A 20,299-nucleotide genomic window follows, 5' to 3' on the forward strand; every position below is an offset into this window, starting at 1 on the left:
CGCTCCGCACACTCGTACACGCGCGGCTCCGCACACTCGTACACGCGCGGCTCCGCTCCGTACACTCGTATACGCGCGGCTCTGCTCCGTACACCTCGTACACGCGCGTCTCTGCTCCGTACACCTCGTACACTCGCGGCTCCGCTCCGCACACTCGTACACGCGTGGCTCCGCTCCGCACACTCGTACATGCGCGGCTCTGCTCCGTACACCTCGTACATGCGCAGCTCTGCTCCGTACCCCTCATACACGTGCGACTCTGCTCTGTACACCTCGTACACTCGCGGCTCCGCTCCGCACACTCGTACATGCGCGGCTCTGCTCCTTACATCTCATACACACGCGGCTCCGCTCCGCACACTCGTACACTGGAGACTCTGCTCCATACACCTCCTACACGCGTGGCTCCGCTTTGTACACCTCGAACACGCGCGGCTCCGCTCCGTAAACCTCGTACAAGCGTGGCTCCGCTCCGTACACCTCGTACACGCACGGTTCCGCTCCGTACACCTCGTACACGCGCGGCTCCGCTCCGTACAGCTCGTACACGTATGGCTCTGCTCCTTACACCTTGCACACGCGCGGCTCCGCTCCGTACACCTTGTACACGTGCGAATCCGCTCCGCGCACCTCATACACGCGTGTCTTCAGCTCCACACACCTCGTGCATGCGCTGCTTTGCTCTGCACATTTCGTACACACGCGGCTGCTCTGCGCACACTCGGACACGCGCGGATCCGCTCCGCACACTCGTACACGCAGTGCTCTGCTCTGTGCACCTCGAACACGCACGGCTCCGCTCCACACACCTCGTACACGCGCGGCTCTGCTCCGCACACCTTGTACACGCGCGGCTCCGCACGCCTTGTACACGTGCGGCTCTGCTCCGTACACCTCATACACGCTCGGCTCCGCTCCGTACACCTCGTACACGCGCGGCTCAGCTCCACACACCTCATACACGCGTGTCTCCGCTCCACACACATCGTACACGCTTGACTCCGCTCCACACACCTCGTACACGTGCAGCTCTGCTCCACACACCTCGTACATGCGTGTCTCTGCTCCACACACCTCGTACACGTGCGGCTCCACTCTGCACACCTCGTACACGCACGGTTCCGCTCCGTACAGCTTGTACACGCGCGGCTCCTCTCCGTACAGCTTGTACACGCGCGGCTCCTCTCCGTACAGCTCGTACACGCGCGGCTCCGCTCCATACACCTTGTACACGCGCGGCTCCGCTCCGTACACCTTGTACACGTGCGGATCCGCTCCGCTCCGCGCACCTCATACATGCGCGGCTGTGCTCCACACACCTCGTACACGCGCGGCTCAGCTCCACACACCTCGTACACGCGCTGTTCTGCTCTGCACATTTCGTACACGTGCGGCTCCGCTGCGCACACTCGTACACGCGCGGATCCATTCCGCACACTCGTACACGCAGTGCTCTGCTCTGTACACCTCGAACACGCACGGCTCCGCTCCACACACCTCGTACACGCGCGGCTCCACTCCGCACACCTTGTACACGCACGGCTCCGCTCCACACACCTCGTACACGCGTGTCTCCGCTCCACACACCACGTACACTCGCGGCTCCGCTCCACACACCTCATACACGTGCGGCTCTGCTTTGCACACCTTGTACACGTGCGGCACCGCACACTCGTACACGCGCAGCTCTGCTCCGCACACCTCGTACACGCACGGTTCCGCTCCATACACTTTGTACACGCGCAGCTCCGCTCTGCACACGTCGTATACGCACGGCTCCGCTCCGTACAGTTCGTACACGCGCGGCTCCGCTCCTTACAGCTCCTACACGCGCGGCTCCACTTCGTACACCTTGTACACGCATGGATCCGCTCCGCACACCTCATACACGCGTGTCTCCGCTCCATACACCTCGTACATGCGCGGCTCCGCTCCGTACACCTCGTACACGAGCGGCTAAGCTCCACACACTTGTACACGTGCGGCTCTGCTCCGCACACCTCGTACACGCGTGGCTCCGCTCAGCACACCTCGTACACGCGCGGCTCCGCTCTGCACACCTCGTACATGCACGGCTCCGCTCTGTACAGCTTGTACACGTGCGGCTCTGGTCCGTACAGCTCGTACACGCGCGGCTCCGCTCCGTACAGCTCGTACACGCGCAGCTCCGCTCCGTACACTTTGTAGACGCGCGGATCCGCTCCACTCTGCACACCTCGTACACGCGCGGCTCCGCTCCGTACACCTCGTACACGATTGTCTCCTCTGCGTACACCTCATACACGATTGGCTCTGCTCCACAGACCTCATACACGCGTGTCTCCGCTCCACACACCTCGTACAAGCGTGTCTCCACTCCGCACACCTCGTACACGCGCAGCTCCACTCCGCACACTCGTACACGCGCGGCTCCGCTCTGCACACCTCATACACGCTGGCCTCCACACACTCGTACATGTGCGGCTCCGCACACCTCGTACACGCACAGCTCCGCTCCATACACTTCATACACGCGCGCCTCCGCTATGCACACCTCGTACACGCACGGCTCTGCTCCGTACAGCTCATACACTCGCTGCTCCGCTCCATACTCCTTGTACACGCGTGGATCCACTCCACACACCTCATACACGCGTGTCTCCGCTCCAAACATCTCGTACACACGAGGTTCCGCTCCAGCTCCGCACACTCGTACACGCGCTGCTCTGCTCTGTACACTTCGTACACGCGCGGCTCCGCTCTGCACATCTCGTACACGCGCGGCTCCGCTCTGCACATCTCGTACACGGGCGGCTCCGCTCCGCATACTCGTACACGCGCGTCTCTGCTCCGCACACATCGTACACACACGACGCTGCTCCGTACGTCTTGTACACGCGCGGCTCAGCTTCGTACAAATCGTACATGCGCGGCACCACTCTGTACACCTAGTACACACGCGGCTCCGCTCCGTACACCTCCTACACGCGTGGCTCCGCTCCGTACACCTCGTACACGTCCGACTCTGCTCTGCACACTCGGACACGCGCTGCTCTGCTCTGTATACCTCGTACACGCGTGGCTCCGCTCCGCACACCTCGTACACGCGCGGCTCCGCTCAGCAGACTCGTAATTGCGCAGCTCTGCTCCATACACCTCGTACACGCGTGGCTCCGCTCCGCACACATCATACAAGCACGACTCCGCTCCGTACACCTTGTACACACTCGGCTCCACTCTGTACACTCGTACACGCGCAACTCAGCTCCGTACACGCTCGGCTCCGCTCCGTGCAGGTCGTACACGCGCGGCTCCGCTCTGTACACCTCGTACACGCGTGGCTCCTCTCCGTACACCTCGTAAACGCGTGGCTTGGCTCCGTACATCTCGTACACGTGCGGCTCCGCTCCAGCTCTGCACACTCGTACACGCGCTGCTCTGTACACCTCGCACACGCGCGGCTATGCTCTGCACAAATCATACAAGCGCGACTCAGCTCCGTACACCTCGTACACACTCGGCTCCACTCTGTACACCTCGTACACACGCAGCTCCGTTTCGCACACTCGTACACGCGCGACTCTGCTCCATACACTTCGTACACGCGCGACTCTGCTCCGCACACTCGTACAAGCGCAACTCAGCTCCGTACACCTCGTACACACTCGGCTCCACTGTGTACACCTCTTACACACGCAGCTCCGCTTCAAACACTCGTACATGCGCGACTCCGCTCCGTACAACTCGTACACGCTCGGCTCCGCTCCGTGCAGCTCGTACACGCGCGGATCTGCTCTGTACACCTCGTACATGCATGTCTCTGCTCCACACACCTCGTACACGTGCGGCTCCGCTCTGCACACCTCGTACACGCACGGTTCCGCTCCGTACAGCTCGTACACGCGCGGCTCTGCTCCGTACACCTTGTACACGTGCGGATCCGCTCCGCTCCGCGCACCTCATACATGCGCGGCTGTGCTCCACACAACTCGTACACGCGCGGCTCAGCTCCACACACCTCGTACACTCGTGTCTCCGCTCCACACACCTCGTACAAGCGCTGCTCTGCTCTGCGCATTTCGTACACGTGCGGCTCCGCTGCGCACACTCGTACACGCAGTGCTCTGCTCTGTACACCTCGAACACGCACGGCTCCGCTCCACACACCTCGTACACGCGCGGCTCCGCTCCGCACACCTTGTACATGCACGGCTCCGCTCCACACACCTCATACACGTGCGGCTCTGCTTTGCACACCTTGTACACTTGCGGCATCGCACACTCGTACACGCGCAGCTCTGCTCCGCACACCTCGTACACGCACGGTTCCGCTCCATACACTTTGTACACGCGCAGCTCCGCTCTGCACACGTCGTATACGCACGGCTCCGCTCCGTACAGTTCGTACACGCGCGGCTCCGCTCCTTACAGCTCCTACACGCGCGGCTCCACTCCGTACACCTTGTACACGCATGGATCCGCTCCGCACACCTCATACACGCGTGTCTCCGCTCCATACACCTCGTACATGCGCGGCTCCGCTCCGTACACCTCGTACACGAGCGGCTAAGCTCCACACACTCGTACACGTGCGGCTCTGCTCCGCACACCTCGTACACGCGTGGCTCTGCTCAGCACACCTCGTACACGCGCGGCTCCGCTCTGCACACCTCGTACATGCACGGCTACGCTCTGTACAGCTTGTACACGTGCGGCTCTGCTCCGTACAGCTCGTACACGCGCGGCTCCGCTCCGTACAGCTCGTACACGCGCAGCTCCGCTCCGTACACTTTGTAGACGCGCGGATCCGCTCCACTCTGCACACCTCGTACACGCGCGGCTCCGCTCCGTACACCTCGTACACGATTGGCTCTGCTCCACAGACCTCGTACACGCGTGTCTCCGCTCCACACACCTCGTACAAGCGTGTCTCCGCTCCACACACCTCGTACACGTGCGGCTCCACTCCGCACACCTCGTAGACGCGCAGCTCCACTCCGCACACTCGTACACGCGCGGCTCCGCTCTGCACACCTCATACACGCTGGCCTCCACACACTCGTATATGTGCGGCTCCGCACACCTTGTACACGCACAGCTCCGCTCCATACACCTCATACACGCGCGCCTCCGCTCTGCACACCTCGTACACGCACGGCTCTGCTCCGTACAGCTCATACACTCGCTGCTCCGCTCCATACTCCTTGTACACGCGTGGATCCACTCCGCACACCTCATACACGCGTGTCTCCGCTCCATACATCTCGTACACGCGAGGTTCCGCTCCAGCTCCGCACACTCGTACACGCGCTGCTCTGCTCTGTACACTTCGTACACGCGCGGCTCCGCTCTGCACATCTCGTACACGCGCGGCTCCGCTCTGCACATCTCGTACACGCGCGGCTCCGCTCTGCACATCTCGTACACGCGCGGCTCCGCTCTGCACATCTCGTACATGGGCGGCTCCGCTCCGCATACTCGTACACGCGCGTCTCTGCTCCGCACACATCGTACACACACGACGCTGCTCCGTACGTCTTGTACACACGCGGCTCAGCTTCGTACAAATCGTACATGCGCGGCACCACTCTGTACACCTAGTACACACGCGGCTCCGCTCCGTACACCTCCTACACACGTGGCTCCGCTCCGTACACCTCGTACACGTCCAACTCTGCTCTGCACACTCGGACACGCGCTGCTCTGCTCTGTATACCTCGTACACTCGTGGCTCCGCTCCGCACACCTCGTACACGCGCGGCTCCGCTCCGCAGACTCGTAATTGCGCAGCTCTGCTCCATACACCTCGTACATGCGCGTCTCTGCTCCGCACACATCGTACACACACGACGCTGCTCCGTACGTCTTGTACACGTGCGGCTCAGCTTCGTACAAATCGTACATGCGCGGCACCACTCTGTACACCTAGTACACACGCGGCTCCGCTCCATACACCTCCTACACGCGTGGCTCCGCTCCGTACACCTCGTACACGTCCGACTCTGCTCCGCACACTCGGACACGCGCTGCTCTGCTCTGTACACCTCGTACACGCGTGGCTCCACTCCGCACACCTCGTACAATCGCGGCTCCGCTCCGCAGACTCGTAATTGCGCAGCTCTGCTCCATACACCTCGTACACGCGTGGCTCCGCTCCGCACACATCATACAAGCACGACTCCGCTCCGTACACCTTGTACACACTCGGCTCCACTCTGTACACTCGTACACGCGCAACTCAGCTCCGTACACGCTCGGCTCCGCTCCGTGCAGGTCATACACGCGCGGCTCCGCTCTGTACACCTCGTACACGCGTGGCTCCTCTCCGTACACCTCGTAAACGCGTGGCTTCGCTCCGTACATCTCGTACACGTGCGGCTCCGCTCCAGCTCTGCACACTCGTACACGCGCTGCTCTGTACACCTCGCACACGCGCGGCTATGCTCTGCACACATCATACAAGCGCGACTCAGCTCCGTACACCTCGTACACACTCGGCTCCACTCTGTACACCTCGTACACACGCAGCTCCGTTTCGCACACTCGTACACGCGCGACTCTGCTCCATACACTTCGTACACGTGCGACTCTGCTCCGCACACTCGTACAAGCGCGACTCAGCTCCGTACACACTCGGCTGCACTGTGTACACCTCTTACACACGCAGCTCCGCTTCAAACACTCGTACATGTGCGACTCCGCTCCGTACAACTCGTACACGCTCGGCTCCGCTCCGTGCAGCTCGTACACGCGCGGATCTGCTCTGTACACCTCGTACATGCGCGGCTCCGCTCTGCACACGCGCGACTATGCTCCTTACACGTAGTACACGTGCGGCTCCGCTACGTACACCTCATACACTCGTGGCTCCGCTCCGTACACCTCGCACACGCACGGCTCCGCTCCGCACACCTCGTCCACGCGCGGCTCCGCTCCGCACACCTCGTACACGTGTGTTTCTGCTCCACAACCTCATACACGCTGAGCTCCGCTCTGCACACCTCGTACACGCACGGCTCCTCTCCCTACAGCTCGTACACGCACGGCTCCACTCCTTAAATGTCGTACACGTGCGGCTCCGCACACCTCGTACACACGCAGCTCCGCTCTGTAAACCTCGTAAATGCGTGGCTCCGCTCCGTACACCTCGTAAACTCGCGGCTCCGCTCCGTACACCTCATACACGTGCGGCTCCGCTCCGCACACTCGTACACGCGCAGCTCTGATCCGTACACCTCGTACACGCACTGCTCTGATCCGTACACCTCATACACGCGGGGCTCCACTCCGTACAGCTCGTACACGTGCGGCTCCGCTCCGTACAGCTTGCACATGCGCGGCTCCGCTCCGTACACCTTGTACACGTGCAGATCCGCTCCGCAAACTCGTACACACGCTGCTCTGTTCTGTACACCTCGTACACGCGCGGCTCCGCTCTGCACACTCGTACACGTGCGGCTCTGCTCCGTACACCTCGTACATGCACAGCTATGCTCCGTACATCTAGTACACGTGCGGCTCCGCGCCGTACACCTAGTACAAGCGCGGATCTGCTCCGCACACTCGTACACTCACTGCTCTGCTCTGTACACCTCGTACACATGCGGCTCCGCTCCGCACACCTTGTACATGCGCGGCTCTGCTCCGTACACCTAGTACACATGTGGCTCCGCTCCGTACACCTCGTACACGCATTGCTTCGCTCCGTACATCTCGTACACGCGCGGCTCCTCTCCAGCTCTGCACACTCGTACACATGCTGCTCTGCTCTGTACACCTCGTACATGGGTGGCTCTGCTCCGCACACATCGTACACACGCGACGCTGCTCTGTACGCCTTGTACATGTGCGGCTCAACTCCGTACAACTCGTAGAAGCGCGGTTCCGCTCTATACACCTCGTACACGCGCGGCTCTGCTCCGTACACCTCATAGACGCGCAATACCCCTCCGTACACCGCGTACACGCGTGGCTCTGCTCTGTACACCTCGTACACGCGTGGCTCCGCTCCGCACACCTCGTACAAGCGCAGCTCTGCTCCGCACACCTCGTACATGCAAGGTTCCGCTCCGTACAGCTCGTACACGCGTGGCTCCGCTCCGTACACTTTGTACACGCGCAGCTCCGTTCTGCACATCGTACATGCACGGCTCCGCTCCGTACAGCTCGTACACGCGCGGCTCCGCTCCGTACAGCTCAACACGCGTGGCTCGCTCCGTACAGCTCGTACATGCGCGGCTCCGCTCCGTACACCTTGTACACGTGCGGATCTGCTCCACACACCTCATACACGCTTGTCTCCACTCTGCACACCTCGTACACGCACGGCTGTGCTCCACAACTCGTACACGCGCGGCTCCGCTCCACAACTCGTACACGCGCGGCTCCGCTCCGCACACCTCGTACACGTGCGGCTCAGCTCCACACACCTCGTACATGTGTGTCTCCGCTCCACACACCTCGTACATGCGCGGCTCCGCTCTGCACATTTCGTACACGCGCAGCTCCGCTGCGCACACTCGTACATGCGCGGATCCGCTCCACACACTCGTACACGCGCTGCTCTGCTGTGTACACCTCATACACACACGGCTCCGCTCCACACACCTCGTACATTCGCGGCTCCGCTCCGCACACCTTGTACATGCGCGGCTCCGCTCCGCACACCTTGTACACGCGCAACTCCGCTTTGCACACCTCGTACACGCGTGACTCCGCACACTCGTACATGCGCAGCTCTGCTCCGCACATCTCGTACACGCACGGTTCCGCTCCATACACTTTGTACACGCGCAGCTCCGTTCTGCACATCATACATGCACGGCTCCGCTCCGTACAGCTCAACACGCGCGGCTCCGCTCCGTACAGCTCAACACGCGCGGCTCCGCTCCGTACAGCTCCTACACGCGCGGCTCCACTCCGTACACCTTGTACACGAGCGGCTAAGCTCCGCACACTCGTACACTTGCGGCTCTGCTCCGCAAACCTCGTACACGCGTGTTTCCGCTCCGCACACCTCGTACACGCATGTCTGCGCTCTGCACACCTTGTACATGCACGGCTCCGCTCTGTACAGCTCGTACACATGCGGCTCCGCTCCGTACAGCTCGTCCACGCGCGGCTCCGCTCCGTACAGCTCGCACACGCGCGGCTCCGCTCCGTACACTTTGTACACTCGCGGATCCGCTCCGCACACCTCGTACACGCGCGGCTCCGCTCCATACACTTTGTACACGCGCAGCTCTGCTCTGCACACCTCGTACATGCACGGCTCGGCTCCGTACAGCTCATACACGCGCGGTTCCGCTCCATACACTTTGTACACGCGCGGATCCGCTCCGCACACCTCGTACACGCGCGGCTCCGCTCCATACACTTTGTACACGCGCAGCTCTGCTCTGCACACCTCGTACATGCACGGCTCCGCTCCGTACAGCTTATACACGCGCGGTTCCGCTCCATACACTTTGTACACGCGCGGATCCGCTCCGCACACCTCGTACACGATTGGCTCCGCTCCGCACACTCGTACATGTGCGGCTCTGCTCTGCACACCTCGTACACGCGCGACTCCGCTCCGCACACTTCGTACACGCGCGGCTGTACTCCACACACCTCGTACACGCGTGTCTCCTCTCCACACCTTGTACTTGCGCGGCTCTGCTCCACATACCCCGTACACGCACGGCTCCGCTCTGCACACCTCGTACACGCTAAGCTCCGCTCCGTACACCCTGTACACGCATGGATCCGCGCCGCACACTCGTACATGCGCTGCTCTGCTCCGTACACCTCGTACACGTGCGGCCCGCTCCGTACAGCTCGTACACGCGCGGCTTTTCTCTGTACACTTTGTACACGCGCGGATCCGCTCCGCACACCTCGTACACATGCGGCTCCGCTCCATACAACTCATACACGATTGGCTCTGCTCCGTACACTTTGTACACGCATGGTTCCGCTCCATACACTTTGTACACGTGCAGCTCCGCTCTGCACACCTCGTACATGCACGGCTCCGCTCTGTACAGCTCATACACGCGCGGCTCCGCTCCGTACACTTTGTACACGTGTGGATCCGCTCCACTTCGCACACTTTGTACACCATTGGCTCCCCTCCGCACACTCGTACATGTGCGGCTCTGCTCCGCACACCTTGTACACGCGCGGCTCCGCTCCGCACACCTCTTACACGCGCGGCTCTGCTCCACACACCTCGTACACGCGCGGCTCTGCTCCACACACCTTGTACACGCGTGTCTCCGCTCCATACACCTCGTACACGCGCGGCTCCGCTCCGCACACCTCGTACACGCGCAGCTCCACTCTGCACACCTTGTACACGCGTGTCTCCGCTCCACACACCTAGTACACGCGCGGCTCCGCTCTGCACACCTCATACATGCTCGGCTCCGCACACTCTTACACGCGCGGCTCTGCTCCGCACACTTGTACACGCGCTGCTCTGCTCCGTACACCTCGTACACGTTCGGCCCGCTCCGTACAGCTCGTACACCCCCGGCTTTTCTCTGTACACTTTGTACACGCGCGGCTCTGCTCCGCACAACTCGTACACGCACAGTTCCGCTCTATACACCTCATACACGCGCGCCTCCGCTCTGCACACCTCGTACACGCACAGCTCCGCTCAGTATACCTTGTACAAGCGCGGATCCGCACACTCGTAAATGCGCAGCTCTGCTCCATACACCTCGTACACGCGCGGCTCCGTTTCGCACACATCATACACGCTCGACTCCGCTCCGTACAAATCGTACATGCGCGTCTCCATTCTGTAAAACTCGTACACGCGCGGCCCCTCTCCGCACACCTCGTGCACGCGCGGCTCTGCTCCGTACACGTCGTACACACGCGGCTCCGCGCCGTACACCTCGTACTTGCGCAGTTTCGCTCCGTACACCTCGTACTTGCGCGGCCTCGCTCCGTACACATTGTACACGTGCGGCTCCGCTCCGCACACCTCGGACACGTGCGGCTCCGCTCCGTACACCTCGTAAACGCACGACTCTGCTCCGCACACCTCGTACACGCGCGTCTCCGCTCCTTACACGTCGTACATGCGCTGCTCTGCTCTGCACACCTCGTACACGCGCGCCTCCGTTCCGCACACCTCGTACACGTGTGGCTCTGCTCCGCACACCTCGTATATGCGTGGTTCCGCACACCTCGTACACGCTCGACTCCGCTCCGCATACCTCATACATGCGCGGCTCTGCTCTGTACACCTCGTACACCCGCGGCTCCGCTCCGCACACCTAGTACACGAGCGGCTCCGCTCCATACACCTCATACACGCGGGGCTCTGCTCCGCACACCTAGTACACGCGCGGCTCCGCTCCGTACACCTCGTAGACGCGCAGCTCCACTCCGCACACTCGTACACGCGCGGCTCCGCTCTGCACACCTCATACACGCTGGCCTCCACACACTCGTACATGTGCGGCTCCGCACACCTCGTACACGCACAGCTCCGCTCCATACACCTCATACACGCGCGCCTCCGCTCTGCACACCTCGTACACGCACGGCTCTGCTTCGTACAGCTCATACACTCGCTGCTCCGCTCCATACTCCTTGTACACTCGTGGATCCACTCCGCACACCTCATACACGCGTGTCTCCGCTCCATACATCTCGTACACGCGAGGTTCCGCTCCAGCTCCACACACTCGTACACGCGCTGCTCTGCTCTGTACACTTCGTACACGCGCGGCTCCGCTCTGCACATCTCGTACACGCGCGGCTCCGCTCTGCACCTCTCGTACATGGGCGGCTCCGCTCCGCATACTCGTACACGCGCGTCTCTGCTCCGCACACATCGTACACACACGACGCTGCTCCGTACGTCTTGTACACACGCGGCTCAGCTTCGTACAAATCGTACATGCGCGGCACCACTCTGTACACCTAGTACACACGCGGCTCCGCTCCGTACACCTCCTACACGCGTGGCTCCGCTCCGTACACCTCGTACATGTCCGACTCTGCTCCGCACACTCGGACACGCGCTGCTCTGCTCTGTACACCTCGTACACGCGTGGCTCCACTCCGCACACCTCGTACACGCGCGGCTCCGCTCCGCAGACTCGTAATTGCGCAGCTCTGCTCCATACACCTCGTACACGCGTGGCTCCGCTCCGCACACATCATACAAGCACGACTCCGCTCCGTACACCTTGTACACACTCGGCTCCACTCTGTACACTCGTACACGCGCAACTCAGCTCCGTACACGCTCGGCTCCGCTCCGTGCAGGTCATACACGCGCGGCTCCGCTCTGTACACCTCGTACACGCGTGGCTCCTCTCCGTACACCTCGTAAACGCGTGGCTTCGCTCCGTACATCTCGTACACGTGCGGCTCCGCTCCAGCTCTGCACACTCGTACACGCGCTGCTCTGTACACCTCGCACACGCGCGGCTATGCTCTGCACACATCATACAAGCGCGACTCAGCTCCGTACACCTCGTACACACTCGGCTCCACTCTGTACACCTCGTACACACGCAGCTCCGTTTCGCACACTCGTACACGCGCGACTCTGCTCCATACACTTCGTACACGCGCGACTCTGCTCCGCACACTCGTACAAGCGCGACTCAGCTCCGTACACCTCGTACACACTCGGCTCCACTGTGTACACCTCTTACACACGCAGCTTCGCTTCAAACACTCGTACATGTGCGACTCCGCTCCGTACAACTCGTACACGCTCGGCTCCGCTCCGTGCAGCTCGTACACGCGCGGATCTGCTCTGTACACCTCGTACATGCGCGGCTCCGCTCTGCACACTTCGTACACGCGCGACTATGCTCCTTACACGTAGTACACGTGCGGCTCCGCTACGTACACCTCATACACTCGTGGCTCCGCTCCGTACACCTCGCACACGCACGGCTCCGCTCCGCACACCTCGTCCACGTGCGGCTCCGCTCCGCACACCTCGTACACGTGTGTTTCTGCTCCACAACCTCATACACGCTGAGCTCCGCTCTGCACACCTCGTACACGCACGGCTCCTCTCCCTACAGCTCGTACACGCATGGCTCCACTCCTTAAATGTCGTACACGTGCGGCTCCGCACACCTCGTACACACGCAGCTCCGTTCTGTAAACCTCGTAAATGCGTGGCTCCGCTCTGTACACCTCGTAAACTCGCGGCTCCGCTCCGTACACCTGATACACGTGCGGCTCCGCTCCGCACACTCGTACACGCGCAGCTCTGATCCGTACACCTTGTACACGCACTGCTCTGATCCGTACAGCTCGTACACGTGCGGCTCCGCTCCGTACAGCTTGTACATGCGCGGCTCCGCTCCGTACACCTTGTACACGTGCGGATCCGCTCCGCAAACTCGTACACACGCTGCTCTGCTCTGTACACCTCGTACACGCGCGGCTCCGCTCTGCACACTCGTACACGTGCGGCTCTGCTCCGTACACCTCGTACATGCACAGCTATGCTCCGTACAGCTAGTACACGTGCGGCTCCGCGCCGTACACCTAGTACAAGCGCGGATCTGCTCCGCACACTCGTACACTCACTGCTCTGCTCTGTACACCTCGTACACATGCGGCTCCGCTCCGCACACCTTGTACATGCGCGTCTCTGCTCCGTACACCTAGTACACATGTGGCTCCGCTTCGTACACCTCGTACACACGTTGCTTCGCTCCGTACATCTCGTACACGCGCGGCTCCTCTCCAGCTCTGCACACTCGTACACATGCTGCTCTGCTCTGTACACCTCGTACATGGGTGGCTCTGCTCCGCACACATCGTACACACGCGACGCTGCTCTGTACGCCTTGTACATGTGCGGCTCAACTCCGTACAACTCGTAGAAGCGCGGCTCCGCTCTATACACCTCGTACACGCGCGGCTCTGCTCCGTACACCTCATAGACGCGCAATACCCCTCCGTACACCGCGTACACGCGTGGCTCTGCTCCGTACACCTCATACACGCGCGACTCCGCTCCGCACACTCGTACACGCGCTGCTCTGCTCTGTACACCTCGTACACGCGTGGCTCCGCTCCGCACACCTCGTACAAGCGCAGCTCTGCTCCGCACACCTCGTACATGCAAGGTTCCGCTCCGTACAGCTCGTACACGCGTGGCTCCGCTCCGTACACTTTGTACACGCGCAGCTCCGTTCTGCACATCGTACATGCACGGCTCCGCTCCGTACAGCTCGTACACGCGCGGCTCCGCTCCGTACAGCTCAACACGCGTGGCTCGCTCCGTACAGCTCGTACATGCGCGGCTCCGCTCCGTACACCTTGTACACGTGCGGATCTGCTCCACACACCTCATACACGCTTGTCTCCACTCTACTCTGCACACCTCGTACACGCACGGCTGTGCTCCACAACTCGTACACGCGCGGCTCCGCTCCACAACTCGTACACGCGCGGCTCCGCTCCGCACACCTCGTACACGTGCGGCTCAGCTCCACACACCTCGTACATGCGTGTCTCCGCTCCACACACCTCGTACATGCGCGGCTCCGCTCTGCACATTTCGTACACGCGCAGCTCCGCTCGTACATTCGCGGATCCGCTCCACACACTCGTACACGCGCTGCTCTGCTGTGTACACCTCATACACACACGGCTCCGCTCCACACACCTCGTACATTCGCGGCTCCGCTCCGCACACCTTGTACATGCGCGGCTCCGCTCCGCACACCTTGTACACGCGCAACTCCGCTTTGCACACCTCGTACACGCGTGACTCCGCACACTCGTACATGTGCAGCTCTGCTCCGCACATCTCGTACACGCACGGTTCCGCTCCATACACTTTGTACACGCGCAGCTCCGTTCTGCACATCGTACATGCACGGCTCCGCTCCGTACAGCTCGTACACGCGCGGCTCCGCTCCGTACAGCTCAACACGCGCGGCTCCGCTCCGTACAGCTCAACACGCGCGGCTCCGCTCCGTACAGCTCCTACACGCGCGGCTCCACTCCGTACACCTTGTACACACACGGATCCGCTCCACACACCACATACACGCGCGGCTCTGCTCCGTACACCTTGTACACGAGCGGCTAAGCTCCGCACACTCGTACACTTGCGGCTCTGCTCCGCAAACCTCGTACACGCGTGGGTCCGCTCCGCACACCTCGTACACGCATGTCTGCGCTCTGCACACCTTGTACATGCACGGCTCCGCTCTGTACAGCTCGTACACGTGCGGCTCCGCTCCGTACAGCTCGTCCACGCGCGGCTCCGCTCCGTACACTTTGTACACTCGCGGATCCGCTCCGCACACCTCGTACACGCGCGGCTCCGCTCCATACACTTTGTACACGCGCAGCTCTGCTCTGCACAACTCGTACATGCACGGCTCCGCTCCGTACAGCTCATACACGCGCGGCTCCCTCCATACACTTTGTACACGCGCGGATCCGCTCCGCACACCTCGTACACGATTGGCTCCGCTCCGCACACTCGTACATGTGCGGCTCTGCTCTGCACACCTCGTACACGCGCGACTCCGCTCCGCACACTTCGTACACGCGCGACTCCGCTCCGCACACTTCGTACACGCGCGGCTGTACTCCACACACCTCGTACACGCGTGTCTCCTCTCCACACCTTGTACTTGCGCGGCTCTGCTCCACATACCCCGTACACGCACGGCTCCGCTCTGCACACCTCGTACACGTTAAGCTCCGCTCCGTACACCCTGTACACGCGTGGATCCGCTCCGCACACTCGTACATGCGCTGCTCTGCTCCGTACACCTCGTACACGTGCGGCCCGCTCCGTACAGCTCGTACACGCGCGGCTTTTCTCTGTACACTTTGTACACGCGCGGATCCGCTCCACACACCTCGTACACATGCGGCTCCGCTCCGTACAACTCATACACGATTGGCTCTGCTCCGTACACCTTGTACACGCATGGTTCCGCTCCATACACTTTGTACACGTGCAGCTCCGCTCTGCACACCTCGTACATGCACGGCTCCGCTCTGTACAGCTCATACACGCGCGGCTCCGCTCCGTACACTTTGTACACGTGTGGATCCGCTCCACTCCGCACACTTTGTACACCATTGGCTCCCCTCCGCACACTCGTACATGTGCGGCTCTGCTCCGCACACCTTGTACACGCACGGCTCCGCTCCGCACACCTCTTACACGCGCGGCTCTGCTCCACACACCTCGTACACGCGCGGCTCTACTCCACACACCTCGTACACGTACGGCTCTGCTCTGCACACCTTGTACACGCGTGTCTCCGCTCCATACACCTCGTACACGCGCGGCTCCGCTCCGCACACCTCGTACACGCGCAGCTCCACTCTGCACACCTTGTACACGCGTGTCTCCGCTCCACACACCTAGTACACGCGCGGCTCCGCTCTGCACACCTCATACATGCTCGGCTCCGCACACTCTTACACGCGCGGCTCCGCTCCGCACACCTGTACACGCGCTGCTCTGCTCCATACACCTCGTACACGTTCGGCCCGCTCTGTACAGCTCGTACACGCGCGGCTTTTCTCTGTACACTTTGTACACGCGCGGCTCCGCTCCGCACAACTCGTACACGCACAGTTCCGCTCTATACACCTCATACACGCGCGCCTCCGCTCTGCACACCTCGTACACGCACAGCTCCGCTCAGTATACCTTGTACAAGCGCGGATCCGCTCCGCACACTCGTAAATGCGCCGCTCTGCTCCATACACCTCGTACACGCGCGGCTCCGTTTCGCACACATCATACACGCTCGGCTCCGCTCCGTACAACTCGTACACGTGCGGCCCCTCTCCACACACCTCGTGCACGCGCGGCTCTGCTCCGTACACGTCGTACACACGCGGCTCCGCTCCGTACACCTCGTACTTGCGCAGTTTCGCTCCGTACACCTCGTACTTGCGCGGCCTCGCTCCGTACACATTGTACACGTGCGGCTCCACTCCGCACACCTCGTGCACGCGCGGCTCTGCTCCGTACACGTCGTACACACGCGGCTCCGCGCCGTACACCTCGTACTTGCGCAGTTTCGCTCCGTACACCTCGTACTTGCGCGGCCTCGCTCCGTACACATTGTACACGTGCAGCTCCACTCCGCTCCGCACACCTCGGACACGTGCGGCTTCGCTCCGTACACCTCGTACATTCACGGCTCTGCTCTGCACACCTCGTACACGCGCGTCTCCGCTCCTTACACGTCGTACATGCGCTGCTCTGCTCTGCACACCTCGTACACGCGCGCCTCCGTTCCGCACACCTCGTACACGTGTGGCTCTGCTCCGCACACCTCGTATATGCGTGGTTCCGCACACCTCGTACACGCTCGACTCCGCTCCGCATACCTCATACATGCGCGGCTCTGCTCTGTACACCTCGTACACCCGCGGCTCCGCTCCGCACACCTAGTACACGAGCGGCTCCGCTCCATACACCTCATACACGCGGGGCTCTGCTCCGCACACCTAGTACACGCGCGGCTCCGCTCCGTACACCTCGTAGACGCGCAGCTCCACTCCGCACACTCGTACACGCGCGGCTCCGCTCTGCACACCTCATACACGCTGGCCTCCACACACTCGTACATGTGCGGCTCCGCACACCTCGTACACGCACAGCTCCGCTCCATACACCTCATACACGCGCGCCTCCGCTCTGCACACCTCGTACACGCACGGCTCTGCTTCGTACAGCTCATACACTCGCTGCTCCGCTCCATACTCCTTGTACACTCGTGGATCCACTCCGCACACCTCATACACGCGTGTCTCCGCTCCATACATCTCGTACACGCGAGGTTCCGCTCCAGCTCCACACACTCGTACACGCGCTGCTCTGCTCTGTACACTTCGTACACGCGCGGCTCCGCTCTGCACATCTCGTACACGCGCGGCTCCGCTCTGCACCTCTCGTACATGGGCGGCTCCGCTCCGCATACTCGTACACGCGCGTCTCTGCTCCGCACACATCGTACACACACGACGCTGCTCCGTACGTCTTGTACACGCGCGGCTCAGCTTCGTACAAATCGTACATGCGCGGCACCACTCTGTACACCTAGTACACACGCGGCTCCGCTCCGTACACCTCCTACACGCGTGGCTCCGCTCCGTACACCTCGTACACGTCCGACTCTGCTCTGCACACTCGGACACGCGCTGCTCTGCTCTGTATACCTCGTACACGCGTGGCTCCGCTCCGCACACCTCGTACACGCGCGGCTCCGCTCAGCAGACTCGTAATTGCGCAGCTCTGCTCCATACACCTCGTACACGCGTGGCTCCGCTCCGCACACATCATACAAGCACGACTCCGCTCCGTACACCTTGTACACACTCGGCTCCACTCTGTACACTCGTACACGCGCAACTCAGCTCCGTACACGCTCGGCTCCGCTCCGTGCAGGTCGTACACGCGCGGCTCCGCTCTGTACACCTCGTACACGCGTGGCTCCTCTCCGTACACCTCGTAAACGCGTGGCTTGGCTCCGTACATCTCGTACACGTGCGGCTCCGCTCCAGCTCTGCACACTCGTACACGCGCTGCTCTGTACACCTCGCACACGCGCGGCTATGCTCTGCACAAATCATACAAGCGCGACTCAGCTCCGTACACCTCGTACACACTCGGCTCCACTCTGTACACCTCGTACACACGCAGCTCCGTTTCGCACACTCGTACACGCGCGACTCTGCTCCATACACTTCGTACACGCGCGACTCTGCTCCGCACACTCGTACAAGCGCAACTCAGCTCCGTACACCTCGTACACACTCGGCTCCACTGTGTACACCTCTTACACACGCAGCTCTGCTTCAAACACTCGTACATGCGCGACTCCGCTCCGTACAACTCGTACACGCTCGGCTCCGCTCCGTGCAGCTCGTACACGCGCGGATCTGCTCTGTACACCTCGTACATGCATGTCTCTGCTCCACACACCTCGTACACGTGCGGCTCCGCTCTGCACACCTCGTACACGCACGGTTCCGCTCCGTACAGCTCGTACACGCGCGGCTCTGCTCCGTACACCTTGTACACGTGCGGATCCGCTCCGCTCCGCGCACCTCATACATGCGCGGCTGTGCTCCACACAACTCGTACACGCGCGGCTCAGCTCCACACACCTCGTACACTCGTGTCTCCGCTCCACACACCTCGTACAAGCGCTGCTCTGCTCTGCACATTTCGTACACGTGCGGCTCCGCTGCGCACACTCGTACACGCAGTGCTCTGCTCTGTACACCTCGAACACGCACGGCTCCGCTCCACACACCTCGTACACGCGCGGCTCCGCTCCGCACACCTTGTACATGCACGGCTCCGCTCCACACACCTCATACACGTGCGGCTCTGCTTTGCACACCTTGTACACTTGCGGCATCGCACACTCGTACACGCGCAGCTCTGCTCCGCACACCTCGTACACGCACGGTTCCGCTCCATACACTTTGTACACGCGCAGCTCCGCTCTGCACACGTCGTATACGCACGGCTCCGCTCCGTACAGTTCGTACACGCGCGGCTCCGCTCCTTACAGCTCCTACACGCGCGGCTCCACTCCGTACACCTTGTACACGCATGGATCCGCTCCGCACACCTCATACACGCGTGTCTCCGCTCCATACACCTCGTACATGCGCGGCTCCGCTCCGTACACCTCGTACACGAGCGGCTAAGCTCCACACACTCGTACACGTGCGGCTCTGCTCCGCACACCTCGTACACGCGTGGCTCTGCTCAGCACACCTCGTACACGCGCGGCTCCGCTCTGCACACCTCGTACATGCACGGCTACGCTCTGTACAGCTTGTACACGTGCGGCTCTGCTCCGTACAGCTCGTACACGCGCGGCTCCGCTCCGTACAGCTCGTACACGCGCAGCTCCGCTCCGTACACTTTGTAGACGCGCGGATCCGCTCCACTCTGCACACCTCGTACACGCGCGGCTCCGCTCCGTACACCTCGTACACGATTGGCTCTGCTCCACAGACCTCGTACACGCGTGTCTCCGCTCCACACACCTCGTACAAGCGTGTCTCCGCTCCACACACCTCGTACACGTGCGGCTCCACTCCGCACACCTCGTAGACGCGCAGCTCCACTCCGCACACTCGTACACGCGCGGCTCCGCTCTGCACACCTCATACACGCTGGCCTCCACACACTCGTATATGTGCGGCTCCGCACACCTTGTACACGCACAGCTCCGCTCCATACACCTCATACACGCGCGCCTCCGCTCTGCACACCTCGTACACGCACGGCTCTGCTCCGTACAGCTCATACACTCGCTGCTCCGCT

Source organism: Phyllobates terribilis, unplaced genomic scaffold (assembly GCF_046119375.1).
Source record: "Phyllobates terribilis strain yellow unplaced genomic scaffold, ASM4611937v1 Scaffold_79__1_contigs__length_6888602, whole genome shotgun sequence".
In the NCBI taxonomy this organism is placed as follows: Eukaryota; Metazoa; Chordata; class Amphibia; order Anura; family Dendrobatidae; genus Phyllobates; species Phyllobates terribilis.